A 9,975-nucleotide genomic window follows, 5' to 3' on the forward strand; every position below is an offset into this window, starting at 1 on the left:
GGTGGCCTTTGGGGCCACCCCATATCTCTTTAGGGTGGCAACATGCCACCCCTCCCTTCGAGGGACAGCCACCCCTTCTATTTTATTTATTTATTTTAAAAAAATTGGATATTTTTTTATTTTTATCTCCAGTATTGGGAAATGTCCTGCTTATCAGGGCAATTTCGTGTGCCAAATTTTTAAAAATTTGTTAGTGTCGTTTGAACACTAACACTGTTCAAACAACAACTTCTGGCTCGTTAATAGTGTCATTTGAACAGTACACTGTTCAAATGACACTTTTTGACGCATGAATAGTATCGTTTGAACAATAACACAGTTCAAACAACACCTTCTTTTGAATAGTGTCGGTTGAACAATGAAAAGACACCTTTTAGTGATGCTTTTTCCAAATATCACAATCCCAAACGTTATTAAACCTCTATATTTTTTTGTAGAGAAACCACCTACTTGGCTAAAAGAGATGGTTTCACCGCCCCCGATGGTTGATTTCGGGGTGGCCGAACAACCTCTTTTATAATGTGGCCAAACTAACCCCTGCCTAATCTCCCTTAGTACTTAATGCTTTATTTTATCTACTTATCCAAATTTTCCCTCGGTATCAACTAAACTCTCAAGTTTTAAACTTAATCATCTTGTTTTTAAGCGAGATGCTACACGCCTACACCTAAAAAATGGTGATTTGGTCACCCCGTGGCCAAGGGCGTGGTTTGGTCACCTTAATAGCCACAACAGATCTCGGCCTTTATATATATAGTTCCTATCTAGGCTTTCCATTTTAAATGTACGATCTAGATAAAATGTATTGCACCGGATCTCAACTCATTGTGAATGTGGCTTTCTTTCTCTTGGGTTTCTAATTTTTAAATGTCTCACATGAAATATGTACCGGTCATAATGACATTAATAATATCTTTGAATAATTTTGGATGGTGTAATTTTTTTTATTTAATTTCTCTTTGTTTTCCTCCCATAGAGTTTTAAACTCTATTTGCTTTTACATAATATGTTTTTATAATGTAAAACACTTCTAATTGAAAAACTAATCATTTTCAAGTTTTTGACTGATCTCCAAAATATTTTCTCAAAAACATTTTCTGTTGTTTGGTTCGCATAGAAAATGTTTTTTTTCGTTGGTGGGTGGTTATAACACCCACAAAACTGGCATTAACCATTATTGTAGGGTTATTGGTAATTTCTCCAATTGAGTTAACTGGTAACTAACTGAAGGGATTGCCCGTCTAGCATACTTAGAATAAATGTAACAGAAGGTGAAAATGACAAATCTGAGATATCTAATAATCATAAAGTATGCATGTACTTACATGGATCATAGGCTTGTGGCTACTAATTAATATGGTCATTCTAATCAAACCTGGTGTATGCAAAATTGACTCCAAGCTCTTTCCTTTAAAAGTCCATTCAATAGTTAACTTAACAAGCCGCAAATACTACGTATGTCTAAGACTTAGTATGTAAATCTCACAGTTGAGTCTGGAATGATCTCTCGTTTATATGCAGTAATAGACATGTATTTGTTATGGTAAGCAATTAAGGTATTGCATATGTTATTACACCATAAAAATATAGTTTTGGTTTATGAGATGTATAGGTGTAATTCCAGCAACAATCGTCTATAATTTTTAATGCATAAAACTAATACTTTAATAGGTCATAACTATAAGTTGGTTTCTATGTTTTTTTTTGCATGGTTTCATTTTGATAGTTATGTCTTATAATAAAATTCTTTTATAATGCGTCTTTTATAATGTGTCACCATTTCAATAGTTAAAAAAAAAAAGGTACCCAAAACAATTTGAATTTAGATACTTTACCTTTCATTTTGCGACCAAAAAGATTGTATGAAAAAAGAATATTGGAAATTGGAAGCAAATAGATTTCAATAGTTAAAAAAAAAAAGGTACCCAAAACAATTTGAATTTAGATACTTTACCTTTCATTTTGCGACCAAAAAGATTGTATGAAAAAGAATATTGGAAATTGGAAGCAAATAGAGTGATATATATATATATATATATATATATATATATATATATATATATATTTAAAAAAATTTATAATGTCATTATAACATAATTGAGTTGATTATGTGTGCAGCATGCAGTATAGACTTTGAGTTTAAGGACTATACAATCCTCACAAGGTGGTCAAAGGACCCAAATTCCCGCCAAGGGCTTGTTGTAACGCTTTCAAGGACTTTGCATGCCCTTATGCGGATGCTATTAATGACATGACAAGTGATTGCGCCATAACCATGTTCTATGTTCTGATGGGGGTGGGGGTTACCCGCCAGGCCTGTTTGCCAACACGTGTAGGAAAGGAAAGCTTGGTCTTAATTGCACTAGCGTAGATTTTTTTTTTTTTTTTTTTCTAATATTGCACTAGCGTAGATGAAGCCAAAGAAATGTAGTTTGAGTGATTGTCTTGCCTTGTATACCATAATTGTGATCGTTCGCACAACATTTTATCTTTAGGAGGATGAGACTATATTAATTTTTTTTAGGGGCCAAAGTAGGGAAAAAAAAAATCTAAAATGTTTATTTTTAACAAATTTAAAGGCAGCAATTAGTGGAGTGGGGCTGGAGGGGAACTATGGCTCTCACCAGTTACCTTCTTCTAGGTCTAGCCTTATAAAAGAGAGTTTGAGCCTACATGCATACCTATTTACGAGTGGAGATAGCCTAGGACTCTTATAAAGAATATTGAGAAAACACCAACTATGTTTGTAAAAATCTTATATGTCTTTTGTTTTCTGTTTTCAAAACAAAAATATTAAAGAATAACCTTCTAGACACAAAAACAAGTTTTATCTTTATGTCACATCAATACACATTTTCAAATAATAAAAAAATACCCCTAAAATGCATTAACAAGTAGTTTTCTTATTATGAATTTGCTAATTTATCTTAGTAAATTAGCAATTGCCGATACGTTATGGTGCTTCCATTTTGCAATTGCCTGCGTACTATTCTGATTTTGCCATCCATCTTGTTCTTGGGCCGTGTGAGTAGGATGAATGCCCTTTTCGGTTAACTTAGCCGGAGTTGTCCAATCATAACCTTGCTCCATGCTCCATCTACATGAATCTTCGTGCTACAGAGGAAGGCTTGTAACGTGGCACATATGGCCCGTATTTCCTTGGCCAGTCACGCATAACTATTTTGTGCCTACATCGATCGTGCATCTGAGTGTATAGCAAATTCAGGTGTCTATGCCACAGAATAGGTAAGCTCATTCCCATCCGAACCATCATAAAACAACTAATACGACTGTTAATTTAGCTCGCACCTCAATCAGTTCACAACAACAAATCTATATCTATCCTATGCTCCAGTATTTTATAATCCAAGCCTAGTACATTATGTCCTATCCTCAGATTATCAGATACAGTTGACAAAACTGAATGCCCTGATACTATATTGTAACGCCCCCCAAATTTGGTAATGACCAGTCTAGTAGGGTTACTGGCAATTACTCAAATTCAACTAACTAGTAGCTAACTAGGGAACTGCCCATCTTTAGCATAATCATAGTAAATGCATAGGAATGTGAAATTAGTAATTCTGAGGAATCAAAAAAATCATAACATGAACCTATATTATCATCGAATCATAGACAATGAGCTACTAATCGAAATACATATGTTCTAGTCAAACTTGATTACAAAAAGTAGGTCTCTAGCTTATCTTAATAATCTGAAGTGGTGATCTTACCATTGTCCTCTTCTTAAAAAGAGGTTTCATACAAATTGTAATAACTGCGTAAGTCTAAAGACTTAGTAAGTAAATCTCACAGTTGAGTATGAAATGAGCCTGTTATTATGAACATAAATAAACGTGCATTTCAGGTAGGAAATTAAATGAAGTATTGTCTCTATTATTACACTATAAAAGTATAGTTTTCATTTTGATAATGAGTATGTGTAATTCTAGAGGCAATCATCTATAAATTTTAAAGCGAAAAAACTAATGCTTTAATAGGTCGTAACTATCATATATGGTCTACTTGAGATATTACCTATTCTCAACAGGTTGGCACTGTCCTGAAAGATATGTAATACAATGTCAGTGCCCCGATCATTGTACGCTATCTAGGGCTGTTAAGTGAGCAAAGCGTCTCGCGAGCAAGCTCGGGCTCGGCTCGCATAAGTTCGGCTCGTGCTCGACTCGAATATTAAATGAAACACTTCATGAACACAAATCCTAGCTCGAATATTAAACGAAGCAAGCTCGGCTCGACTCGGCTAAGCTCGTATAAGCTCGTGTGTATATATATATATAAACTAAGTAATACATAATTAATTATAAATCTCATAATTATTAAAACTTTAAAATTGCATTTATATTTAAGTGTTAGAGAATGAAAAATTCTAGACCCTTCGTGATCAAAGAGAGAGAGAGCAATCATTAAAAAGATCTCGATTCAATTAGAGCAGACCCAAACGAAAGGAAGAATAATCAAGCAAAAACTATTGAGGGAGATTGCGAAAGACATAAACTATTGAAGAATCAAACAGACCCAAACACTATCACTACCTGTCTGGTGAGCGAGGGTGAGAGAGTGGGAAATGAGAGTTCAGGTGGAAGATCCGTTGTGACTGGTGAGGGGGATTGAGAGAGAGACGTTAAAAAAATATTTTTTTATGGGGGGCGTTGTCCCAATGCAGTCTGAATGCAACCTGTTAACTTGTCCCACATTGTTAAGAAAACATCAATCTCCAAGTTTGCTTATTTATAAAATGATACATATCCTCTCTCTTTGAAACCAAATGCCTTGATGTATTGACTCAGGCTCCATACTTGACTAGCCAGGCTAAGCAAATACTCATATGCAAACTAACTTCTTAAGCCGTTTAAGAGTACTTGAAGTTAAAAAAAAAAAATTTAAAACAAAAAAAAATTAAATATAAGAGCCAGCTCGCGAGCTGGCTCGGCTCGACTTATTATTAGCTCGAGCTCGAGTAAAATTTAAACGAGCCAAGCCTAAACAAGGGAAGCTCGTTCAAGCTCGGCTCGTTTACACCCCTAACGCTATCATCTATAACTAGCAGCCCGACCGAGTACGACCTCAGGTGACCCATGCTACTAATAATTTACGTCCTGCTATGACCCGCCAATCAAACAAGATTGCGCCGGTCACAAAACAACCATTGGATCCAAGCCCATATAACATATTCGCACACATTTGACCATAGAATCAAGTATATATAGTAAGTTTATAGACATTATATCTCACGTACCGGTGTACCATATCATATGATGCATCTTATTAATAAATTATTAAGACAATTACCAAGTTGTGTAAAAGATAAGTATGCTCATATCATATGCATGCTTAGTCAGCTAACATATCACACGTTTGTAAGGAAAGCAGTCGTCAGTATTTACTTACCTCTTACGCTTGCTTGAGTCCTCCGACATTTCGAATTCCTGTTATAACGAAACATGACTATCGTTCTAAGTACTGCTAGAGGATTTACTAAAGACACATAAGGTCCTAATCGAGAACAATTAACTAAAATGTCACAAAACTTTACTTCTACACATTCAGGGCTCTGGTCGAATGTTCTGTCCAAAGAGTGAAAATTTGAGCTCGGGGGCAAACGTTCAGCCAGAATGGGAAGAGAACGTTCGGGGAGAGGTTGAAATGCATTGTTTGGGCTTCTATCCTCAAGTCTCCATGTTACAACTACACCCTCAACTCTAGACAAGTTCATGCAAACATAGTGGAACATGATATTATGAAAACTAAAGAGAACAATGAGTGTTTCTAAAACATTTGAGAATCCCTTTTTCCATCTAAGGAGAAATGGTACACAAGCCTAGCATGGAATCTTTGAAATTTGAAGAAAAACAAGAACAACAATAAAATAACATAAATGTTTGGTGAATGGATAAGAGTTTACCTTGAAGATGGCAAATTTCCCCAAAACCTTCTCCTTTCCTCTCAAGAAAACCTCATCTCACTCTAGGGTTGGTATTTTATGTGTAAAGGGGAATCTTAGGGATGAAGGAGAGGTATTTATAGGGATAGGGAGGCGTGCTACCTTCTGCAAGGTGGAGAATAGGTTAAAAATGCTTTTCAGACTGTCACCGAACGTTCAGTACTATTAGGCGAACGTTCGGTGTACTGTTACATAATGGTTCTAGAGTTGCAGGTGGAACGTTTGGTCAATACGTAGTGGGTCAAACTTTGGTCAAGGAACTTTTAGTGAGGTCCCATGCTAAACGTTCGCGCTAAGGACATGGTCGAACATTCTGTATGGTCCCCTGCTGAATGTTCGGCCAAAGAGTTATGGTTCTTAGGGCTATTTTTCAAATAAGGGTTTGATTAGGGGATAAGACACTTCTTTGAGGGTAATAAAAAGGTTTTATGAGCTCAAGTGAACAGTTGCTTTTCAATAAATCATTCTTTGATAATTTGGGGCATCACATAATGGCCATGGGTTTACTATAAGGACTTGATTTTATGGACAAATGCGACAATGTGTTTATGGGCCTTGAATCTAATGGTTGTTGTTGACCATCACAACCATATTTGATTGGTGGGTCACTATAGGACGTACATCATTAATAGTGTGGGCCACCCGAGGTTGGACTCAGTCGGGTTACTAGTGTTATGAACGGTAGCGTACAATATCCGGGGCATCGATATTGTATTACAGGTCTTTCAAAACAGCACCAACCATGCCTGTAAGGAGTAATATGTCGAGTAAACCATACAAGATAGCTACAACATATACAAAGTATTATTTTCTTCAATTAAAAATGTTGGTGTTTGTCGCTCGAATTGTGCCCATACCTCTTAAAAAAAAAAAAAAAAAAACTACATTTTTGGGGTATAGTAATAGAGGCAACACTGGTTACATTTGTAAAAAGCCACGTTTATTATTCCAGTATATAAATTGTAACTCATAAGCTCATTTCATACTTAACTCTGAGGTTTAATTACTAAGTCATAGACTTACGCAGTAATTTGCAGTTTAGTAGGTTGACAGTATTGAGTGTAAGACAGTTCGCTAGGATGAAGATGCTAGGTGAATAATTCACAATACCAGGTTTGACTGATGGTTTAAATTATGGTTGGAAGCTCCGAGCCTATAATTGATGATAATACTTGGGTACTTTATGGTTATAGAGATCGCAGATCTTATATTTTCACCTTCTACTTATATTTACTCTGAATTGTTTTATAGGCGATCCCCTCAATCAATTACGAGTCAATTGCACTAGAGAAATATTTGTCAATAATCTTACCAAGGTAGTTGGAATTAACCAACCTTATTTTAGAGGCATCACATCACGTGTGCCACAAATAACCTCTTTTGTGTTTTTTCCCTCAAAATACCTTTAGAGTTATTAAAAAATAAACATTTAAAAACGAAAATCGAAATTATTAAAGAAAAAAAAAAGAAAAAAAAAGGAGTAGAAAAAAACCTTGTTAGTTTCTTTGAGAAAATACATTCACCAAAAACCAAAATTCACAAAATGGAGAAAATATCTTGCTTCTTCAGAGAAGCTGTGGAAACTCTTTTTCCTCCTCTTAACTCTTTTTCCTCCTCTTATCTCCCTATATGCTGTTGGACAGATACTTTCCAACCATATAAAGGGGGTTAACCAAAACTTCCAAGAAAGATAAATAGAGAGAGGGAGTTTCTCATCTCACCTAGAAAATATTCCCATATATTTTCCGATCTTATAAAAAAATGGAAAACGACACCTTAAGCAACAACACTTCATAGAAAACTTACCCAGCCATGAACAACACCTTAACTTTTCCATCAATATGCGGCTTAGCATTTATCAAAGGCTCAACCACTGTCGTTTTGAGGTTATGCAATCTGCAATACCATACAGTCATATCCTCTTTCCCTTAATCACTCAATCTTTTCTCCATTTTATGTGATTATTCAGATTAATGGTACAATTGTTTTCTTACTGTCAACATTACAATTGTTGTAGAACCTTATTGTCATAGTTGTTTTTTTCATTATCGTTACCGGTAAAAGTTATCATATATCATTACTATTGGTGAAGTTGCCACGATCCTCACTAACAAAATCATCACTATTATTATTATTATTATTGGATTTTTCATTGTTATCTCCTATAGATGCGTAATGCACATCTCTTATTATTGTGAGACGCATAACTACTACTATTGTTGACCGCAGAGCTTCCATTACTATTGGAAGGCCATATAATGTTACAGATGGATGTGCAACGTGCATCTACTATTACTGCTGGGTGCCCAACTATTGTTATTGATGAATGTGCAACGCGCATAGACTATTGGGCGTAGCATACATCTACTATCACTTATGAACGCGCAGGCGGCGTAGCTACTATACTACTATTGAGTGCACTTCTACCATTACTGATGAATACATAATTACTATTACTACTGAACATGACATTGTCATCATGCTATTGTTGATCATGTACTTGTTATCACAATTGTCACAACCATTAAGATTGTCATTGAATTTATACTTATCATTGTTAATGGAGCTACAATTACTGTTACTATTGAAGTTATTATTATCTTTACTGTTGCAATTAAATATAATGACTATTAATTGCATTCAAACAAGCTTTCTTGTTTTGTTAGACTTCGAGGTTGAGTCTTTTGTAGGCATATAGTGCCCTGGTAGTCGCTAGCTCTCTCAGTTAGCGTGACTTCCGAGTTTGACTCACTCTCTAACGAACTGTCTACCCAATTTTTGACATTCGAATAATACCAAAAAAACAGTGTCCTAACAATGATCACATCATTATTCTTCACATTCCGTACTATGTAACCAATTCATATAAAGATAGGAGATAGGGCAAAGCTGATTGTTAAAATTTTAACTTCAAATGCAAGATGTTAATTGACAAGCACTAAATGAAGAAGCACTAAATGTTCTTCTCAATTTATTTATTTATTTTTTTAAAAAAAGTCTCAAGAGTCCTCTCATAATAGATTGGAATTTCCTGAAATTTTTTAATCCAATTTCAGAAAATTTATATAGGAAATAAAAGAGGAAACCTTGAATCCTGAGATGCCAGACAAGTGAGATTTGCATCCAGACTGCCTGAAAACTTGTCCAGAATTTTCTCTCTCATTATCTGTCTAAATTTGATCCCTGTCCTCTCATAATAGCTTTGTTATTTTTTGAAAGAGCCTGTAAGACTTTATGACCCCTTCCAATGTGATGAAATCAAGGGCCATCACCAATATATACATACACCCATGTCCAGCAACTGTACCAAGGAAGAGAATTAAATGGAAAGCAGTAACTGGGCTAATGTAGCACTCAGTGGTGGCATATTATTGGTTTCCTAGGAGGGGTACTTATCTGGAAGACAGCTGGGATGGTAGGGAAATGACCCCATAAGGATGTGTTTGGAATAATCTTTTGGTAGGGTATGTTTGCTTGGGTAGGTGCACTGGGGGAGATTAGGTGGTGATTGAAGAAGACTCACAAGAAATGGTGTGGGGGTGGGGGATGGGGAGGCAGCCCATGCTAAAATGACCCATGATAGGGTTTGGGGTCCCCTACCTCCTGCCTTCACCTTTCGGGGTCATATTTTTTCATTCTCATTTATGGGATATATTGAATGCATTGTTCATGAATCATGGAACAAGAGACCCATATGCATGTGGATCTACTTATGCATGGACACTAGTAGAGAATTTAATTCCCAGAGCTTGTGCTGACAGTTGGCTTTGTTGACTTCATTGGGGGCAAATGGGCAATTGGGTTTTATTGGTTTTGGTAGTAAAATCTTTGAGAATGGTACAACGAGAAATGCCCAAATCTTTTAGAAGATTATGGGTTCCTGGAGATCAATGGGGTGTCCTTAAACTTCGATTGGGAAAAAAGGTTGTACAGGACCATGTGTCAGATCTCTGTACAGGAGGGAAAATATTTTCAGAACATATTCAGCTTTCTATGCAGATCTTGGGGAA

The sequence above is a fragment of the Corylus avellana genome, chromosome 5 (assembly GCF_965113065.1).
Source record: "Corylus avellana chromosome 5, dhCorAvel1.hap1.2, whole genome shotgun sequence".
NCBI lineage: Eukaryota > Viridiplantae > Streptophyta > Magnoliopsida > Fagales > Betulaceae > Corylus > Corylus avellana.